Here is an 8,370-nt window from a genome sequence, read left to right as displayed (position 1 = left end):
ACCAGAGCGATGAGCTTTCCTATGGAATGTGTGATGGGTGAGAGGGAGAGATGGACGGGAGGATGGTTCGAGGAGAGAGGTCCGTGAAGAAGCCAGAGGGGATGGCAGCGAAGAGGGACCAGCCGGGGCAACCCGAGACTCAGCCCTGGCTCGCCCGTCCGCCCGGGACCATCCGCCAGCCCCACGCACCCAGGAGCAGCGCGGCCAGCCCCGCCAGCCCTGCGCCCCGGCCCCGCCGCATCCCGCCGCTCCGCCGCCCGCGCCTCGCTGCCCCCCGCCAGCCCCGGCTCTCTGCTCCGCCCGCCGCGCCTCCTCTCCGACGCCTCCTCTCCTCTCCGCCGCCGCCAGCTCCGCCCCGGGGCTCAGCCCTGCGCCGGCGCCGCTCGGGGGCTCGCCCGGGCTGAGAGTGCTCAGGGGCTCCGCACCGGCACCACTTGCGGCAACGGCCAAAGGGACTCTGCCCGGCCTCCTCCAGCCGGAAGAAGCCGGCACAGCGCCACCTGCAGCCTGGCACAGCAGCAGGGCCTTGGCCCAGGCCATGCACCGGCTTCCCCGAGCTGTCTCCCAGCTCAGGGGCTGGAACCAGCAGCCACGGCTTTCCTGCGGCTGGGAGTGAGGAGGCTGAGAGCCTCCCTTCAGCTGCCGCTCTGCACTCCCAGCACAATGCCCATGGACAAGTGTGCCCATGGGTGGGTATGGGTCAGGGAGAATCAGTAAAGTGTTGGTGGGTGTCAGAGAGTCAGGATATGGGTGAGAAGGCATCTCCAGATGTCATCTAGATCACCCTGCTGCTTGGAAAGCTCCCATTAGATCCGATTGCCCAGAGCCATGCTTGCTTCAGCCTTGAACACCTGCACCTTGACACTGCAACAACCTCGCTGGGAAGCACATTCATAGAAATATGAAGCACATTCCCAGAAATAGCTGGGAAGCTATTTCTTTTAGCTTGTGCCTAACCTAGAACTCCCCATGTTCCAGCAGCTCTTCCTTGCCTCTGCTTCTGTCCCAGAGCACTTCCAGAGTCTCGGCCACCTTCTCTGTTGCTTTTGAACAGGAAGTTCCTGGACTTGCAGGGAACAATTTGGCTAACACAGATCAACGTCCCACCTTTTCCCCATGCTTGGGTGTCACCCTCAAACCTACAGGAAGCACCAACCTTCTCACTGCTCATGATGTTCATGAAAACATTGGAGTGTTGGTCCTACTGCCAATCCCTGAAAGGCCCCCACTAGTACACGTCTGCCAGGTGGGCTCTGCAACAACTCTTTGAGCCTGCTGGTCCAGCCGATTTTCACCCACCTGATCAGACCCTTACTGAGCCCAGTCATCTCCAATTTGGTCATAAAAGAAGTATGAGAGAGGCTGACAAAGGTCTTGCTAAACTCTAGCTACACACATCTCTTGCCCTTTTCCTGTCCGTGGTGCCCATTACCTCATGAGAAAGCAACAAGCTTTGCCCTCAGATACGCTAGAGCCTCAGCTCAGAAGCAGCTCCACAGAGAGGGGAATCAACCCTGGCTGAGCTCTCCCAGCAGAGCTCCCTGGCAATGATGTCCCCAAAGTCGCAATAGGGAGGGAGGGAAACCTTGGCTGCACTGTCTCCAACTTGGACCTGAGTTCAGGCAGACAGACGATTCAGGAGGGGAGATGGACTCAAGACATTTCCACTCCATGGACAGCCCTTGTTGCCAAGAGGTCAGTTCTGGACCTCCCTGTGGGACAGAAGCCGAGACACACACAGGCTCAGGCACACCAGCATGGAAACATGCACAGATTTGTGATCCCATGTGTTCATGTTCATTATCACATTATGTTCCTCTGGTTATGGTTGTGTGCACATTCATACCTACCTCTGTCTGTGTGTGTGTGCACTCACACCGGAAACAATGCACATGCAAGTGTGAATGTGCACAAATGGTGTGTGCATTTGGTCACATCTGTTCATGAGTGTGTTTGTGTTTTAGCACATGCATGTGCCTTCATGCAGGTGAGCATGGATGGGTGTGACCTCATCTGCAAATATGAAAGTTTGTGGGAGTAGGGGTGTGTGTGTGCATTTGTGTGTTTACATCCCTGTACATGAGTGTGCATGTAACTCTCTGCAAATACATGCATTCTAGAAGCATGCATGTGTGTGAGTATGTGTGCTTGAATATCTGTGTGTGCATGTTGGTATGAGGGGGTTAGACCTGCCCGTGTCTGCACACGGGCTCCTTTGGAAACACGTGTGCACACACCTCTTTTTTAGCGTACACGTATGAGTTCCTCTTTGGGTATGTGCAAGCTCAGGTGTGTGGTTGTGCCCATGTGAGTGAGATTGTGCGTGCACACCTGTCAGTGTGTGTGCATGCCTGTGAGTGTGCACACCTCCATGGGCCTATGTGTGTGCACCCAAAGGTCTTGTTAAAGTAAGGGGCACCCCAGCCAGTGTCCCTCTCCTTCCCACAGAGCCCATCACCTCCTCATAGAGAGCAAGGAGGTTGGTGAGGCATCATTTGCCCTCAGTGTAAACCCATGCCAGCTGCTCCTCTTCTTGTCTTTTATGGGTTTACAGAAGGCTCCTGAGAGGATTTTCTCCATCTTCCCTCCATGGACTGAGTAGATACTGTCCAGTCAGCTGCTTGAACACCCTTGGATGCATCTCAAGTGATCCCATGAACTTATGCATGTAAGAGCTCATTATTTCTTTATTGTTTTTCTGTGGGTGCTGCTTCTATTCCAGAGAGACTCTGGGGTGTCATGAGTTTCCCCAACAGCCAGCAGAGTGAGGGAGAACACCTGCCCCTGTGTGTGGAGCTTCCGCAGCAGCTGCTTCATGGAGATGTTTCTCTTGAGGAGCCACATCTGTGCCCAGGGATTTAAGGAACGAAATCCCTCCAGAGGAAGAGAGCAGTGCTCAGACACAGGTTGATCCTTTGTGACTGAGCAGATACAGGACACTTGTTACAAAAAGTGCCAGTTCACTGAGGAAGTGTGGGCTAGATGAGGGGGCAGTGAGATGGAATGAGTGTGGCTGTGTGACAGAACTCAGATGGCTGTAACTAATGGAGCAGGGTTGAGTTGGAGGCCTGTAATGAGTGGTGTCCCTCAAGGATCAATACTCGGTCCAGTCTTGTTCAACATATCCATCAATGATCTGGACGAGGGGACAGAGTGTATCCTCAGCAGGTTTGCTGATGGACTGGGCCGAGTAAATAGCATAATGGAACCAGTTTTAAGGTGTCTCCATCTTGAGAAAAGACAAACCCTGTTGTTGTCACAGAGGATGGGTGTGCCTGAGGTTATTAACAGTCGTCAAGATGAACAAATCTCTAATATGTAAATGCAATGGCTCATGTGTGTGCTGCTTGTGTTTTACCAGACAGCAGAGCTTCCAACGCACTGGCAATAAGAAGACTGTTCCTTCATTTTGAGTGAAAGGGGAATACATAAGCCCATGGCTGCATAAATTGCTGTCTGGAATGGACAGAAAACATACCACCACAGGATCTTGTCCTGCAGATCCCTGGGTGTACAAGGGGAAGCAGCGCTGCCAGGGAACACCTGTGGCCCCCTTCCCCCACCCTCAGCCTTGCACAGACACATCCCCTCCCTCCCCTGGGTTCTTGCACAGCCAAGGAAGCTCCCTGCACTGCGGTGTCTTGCACAGCACAGAGGTACAAGGCACTGTCAGAGACCTCGACTTCCTCCAGCTGCAGGAGGCTGTATTGCCCTGTGGTGTTCAGCTCGGTGGTGAAACGGCCACTGCGCTTGTGGCCAGCGCTTCCCTGATAGGAGACGAGCTGGGGAGCTTGGCCTTTCCTCTGCTGGTACCAGAGCAAGCCATAAAAGTTGGAGCTCTGGTAGGTGCAGGTTGTTTGGAAGGTGTCTCTCTGCTTCACTGCGAGTTGTCTTTCTTGCTGGGTGACGGTGACCTGTCCCATGGTGCCTGGAAGAAAGTGGACATTAGCAGCACTGCAAGGAAAGGCTCTGGTAAGCAAACTAGAAGCTTATGCAAAACCCATGCAGCGAAGTTTCCCTGTCCTTTGCCCTGCAGGAATATCTTGAGGCCTGGGGACAGCAGGTGGAGAGTAGTTCTGGGCAGCAGCTGAGAGTTCTCACTCAGCATGGATGCTAAACTCTGTCCTTACTCCTCCTCCTACTGCTCAGAGGATCAGGGAACAGCCTCTAATGCCTGAACTTCTTGTGCTGGGACCAGCAGCCATCCAGCAGGTAGAATGATCTTCAAACCTATGGCAAATATTTCATCCTCTTTCTCCCTCCTTGTCATCTCTGAAGTCTCTTGGCCTCCAGGACATATATAATATTGAGCATGAAAAGAGGGATTCCTGGCTGTGTCGACAACCAGGAGAAAAGTGCAAGCCATAGCAGGGCACCACAGAAGACATGTGCCAGCCAGGAGGCAGAATGGGACACCCTATCAATGTCAGCGGGATGAGAATTTTAAGATTCTGGAGGAAGCTTTGACCAGTTCTGCTGATTTGCATTGGAAAGGGAGAAATGTGAGAGTGAGAAAGAGCTGAGACCTCCTATAGTGAGATCAGGAGGATCAGAAGAGAGAGGCAGAGGGAAATGGTTGGCAGGTGAGAGCAAAGCAGCAGCAGAAGTCTGAGGTATCTCTTCTCTCTCCATTCTAATGGTAAGAGCATCTTGAGTGAATGCATGTGAAACCACAAATGTGAGCTGATATTTCCTCTAATTCCAGAGTAGTTCTCTGCATGATCCTGACAAGGCTGACAAGGGTTTCCTTGAAGAAGAAAAAATATGTGTAGATGACAACCAGGACTTACCCAGCCATTGTCCCAGGAAGACCATGAGGATGAGGTATCTGAGCTGCATGTCAAGACCAACCTGCCTGTTTGCCGAGTGAGGGAGGGTCAGAAAAGCACCTCCCAGCCACGAGATGACAGAGCTGCCGGAAATGACTCTGTTGGGGGGGCAAAGGAAGAAGCCGGGGAGAGCAGTGATCTGTTCTTCCTGGGCCTGAAATGTTCCTTCTGGGTTTCTCCCCCATCCAGCAGACACACCTGTGGCTCCCTCAGCCAGTGCCAGTCTCAACATTTCCCCTTTAAGGGGCCCTGGAGGCTCTGGAGGTCCCAGTGGTGGGAAGGGGCTGTTCCCAGTCATGCAGTGAAGTTCCCACCTCCCCAGCTAGTATCGCCTGCTCTTTTGCACACCCATTGCTGGGCCATTTGGCAGGTCAGGGGTTTCTTCCACAGTGAGGCTTCATATCTTCCCCTGGGGTCCTCAGCTCTCTGGGGATACTGCTATTTCTTCTGGGAACAGAAACCTCTTCTGTTTCTCTCACTTCTCCCCTTTCTTTCTCCTCAGCTGCCTGGGAACAATGACCCTCCTCCAAATCCCCCCAGTAAGGAGAGGAACCCTGCTGTGAAACAGCCCAGGGGTTCTGGATGTGTCCATTTCTGGTGGGACATCCCACTGTGCGAGAGAGGATCTTAGTGCCAGAACTGCTCTTAGATGCCACAAACCCAGTAACGACATGGACAACCTACTCCTACTCTAGGAAAAGGTTGAGGGATGAGGAGGAAAAAGGATGAGGGATGAGTGGGTCAACCCACCCCCTGGAAGCACATGGGACACCCATTGGAGTGCTGCACTGTGAGGGGTGGGGATAGGGAAGCCCTGCACCCCAGAGCTGAAAGGTCATGTGAAGGGGTGTGGGTACTGCGGGTGGGGACCCCTACTCCCACCCCCTTTCCACATGAACTCCAGAGTGATCCCATGCACCAGTCATGGCAGAGAGAACAAGCTGTTCTTTGTTGTTAAGTTCACCTGACCTGAGCAGGCCCAGAACAGTCTGTGCTGAGCTGGAGATACCACTTGGCAAACTTGGCAACACTGCCACAACCACATCCTTGTCTTGTTCTAGGATGGAAGCACTGTGCTTTCATACAAATGGGGTTTTTCAGCCTGGAGAAGAGAAGGCTCTGGGGAGACCTTATAGTGGCCTTCCAATACCTGAAGGAGGACTATACAAGAGATGGGGAGAGACACTTTATCATGGAGTGGAGTAATAGGATGATGGGGAACGGTTTTAAACAGAAAGAGGGGAGAGTTAGGTTGGATATCAGGAATAAATTCTTTCCTGTAAGAGTGGCGAGATACTGGAACAGATTGCCCAGAGAAGCTGTGGATGCCCCATCCCTGGAAGTGTTCAAGGCCAGGATGGATGGGACTTTCAGCAACGTGGTCTAGTAGTATGGCATGGTAGTTGGAACTCAATGATCTTCAAGGTCTCTTCCCACCCAAACCATTCTATGATTCTATGAAATGTCCTTTTGCTCAACAGTAGAAATTGGGAATGGTTTATCAGTAAGGCAATGCCATGAAAACTCTAAAGATGACAACGCCAGTGAGTCTCAGCATGCAGCACTTTGTGTTAAGCCTCAATTTGATCTCCACCTCATGCTCCGTAACACAGAGTTCCCAGCGTCTGAAGGGGCATGTCAGCCATGCTACCCGCTTTACCTTCTTGTCTTATCAAGCAGTCTGCTGTTGGGCAACAGGAAGCTGCAGACTGTTTTCCTGCTTTTTGCTCCTCCTGGAGATCACAACCAAACCAACTGCCTCAAGAATGGGAGGAGTTTCCACGGTGAAATTCTCCTGCCATCCAGTGCCCAGCTGGAGACAGGGGCCTGCACCCACCTCTCTTGGGGTTGATAAGATGCCCCTTTGTAGCCTGCAATGTGCTCCTTGTCCCTGATTAGTGTCTGAAAGGAGGTAGAACCAGCAAAAGCCAAAACGCACCAGGAAACAGGTGTTGCCACAGGTATTTCCTTTGCCTTCTCCCCAGGCCACTAATATTTCGAGGGAAATATTTCGAGGGAAATAAATTCCCATTATTTCGAGGGAAATAAATTTCTCTGGGAATAGCACCTCCCATAAACATCCCACTGAGAGTCAGACACATCACCTCTCTCTGGCTGGAGACATCCAGCACAATCCTCTTCATCACAAACACATACTCCCCATGTCCTCAGGTATTCTGGTTACTTCTTCTGTGGAGGACACCATCCAGAAGGGTGAGAAGAGAGGATCATCTTATGAACTCTGGGGTGTTTCTGTCTACAAGGGGATCCAACATTTTATGGGATTAAGTTGAAAAGTTTTCAGGATTATGCATAACATAGGATGCTTAGGAGACCAGAGCAGAGACCATGAAAGGGAGGGATCGTGGCAATTTGGCCTGGAGCAAGCACTGGAAGACAAATGGAGACAGAAATGACAGGAGCCAATCACATATGGACATGTGTCTAATGCATTAGCTGACCTTGCCATGCCTGTTTCTCTGTCTTGTTTGTCCACCTGCCAGTACTTCCCTGGAGACTCAGTTATCAAGTCCAGATGGGACAGGGAGCAGAGCTGATACTTCACTCTGTGTCTTGGAAGCCACTGCCCGCTGGCTTTGACCAGCAATGTCAGCTACTCAAGCCACACAGGGCTCCCCGGGGACTGGCTGGAGCACCACAGTTTCTTCCCAGAGGCCTCCTGCCAGCTCTCACTCACCTCAGATCTCCAGCCCCTCAGGGCAACTCAGCAAAACTCTCTCTGACTCATTCATCCAGTAGGAACCTGGCACCACTTGAGGCTGTGCTCAGTGTGTCCAGTGAGAAGCCAACGACAAGACAACAGATGCTCTCCTCAACCTCTCACTCCAAGTAGAGGAAGAAGGGAGAGAAAGTGATTTTTGATTTTAGAAAAAACTTAACTAATGAAACATTTTTTAAAAAATAAAATAACGAAATAGATAAAATATATAGAAAATATTATCAAGTTCGAAGGGAGATAACAGGCAGCAGGGAAGTTCCGGATTGCATTCAGCCACGTGTGGGAACCAGACTCTGGAAAACACTGACGGGCATCAAAGGCAGACAAACAGACAGAGTCCTCCTCAGACAGCAGTCACTGCAGAAAGAGAGCCACTGAAGAAATGAGACAGTGGAGAAGGAGCTGAACAATAACCTAACACTTTAATCACTCTAATTGTAACCCGAGAGTGGCAGATAGGATGTAACACCCTATTGGTCTATTTTGGGCCACCTGACCCGTTCACTTCTCCCCACTGGTGGCCACAGCAACAAGAGTAAGCAAGAACCTGGCATCCCTTGAGGCTGCGCTCAGTGTGTCCAGGGCAAGCGTTTCCCCTGTCTCCTGGGCCCTAATTCCAAAGGTGCTGACTCCTGCCAAAGGAGCTCCTGGTGTCACCACTGGTCCCCTGTGGGAAGTGCCTGAAGGTGCCTCTAACCTCGACATCACTCGAGGCTCCCGGTGCCGGTGGTTCAGGGGAAGCGCCCCGGGGCGCGGGGCCGGGCGGGGCCGGGCGGGGCGAGGCGGTCCTGGCGGGCGGAG

The sequence above is a fragment of the Calidris pugnax genome, unplaced genomic scaffold (genome assembly GCF_001431845.1).
Source record: "Calidris pugnax isolate Ruff unplaced genomic scaffold, ASM143184v1 scaffold1416, whole genome shotgun sequence".
NCBI classification, from domain to species: Eukaryota; Metazoa; Chordata; class Aves; order Charadriiformes; family Scolopacidae; genus Calidris; species Calidris pugnax.
Note: the sequence above shows the minus strand (reverse complement) of the source record.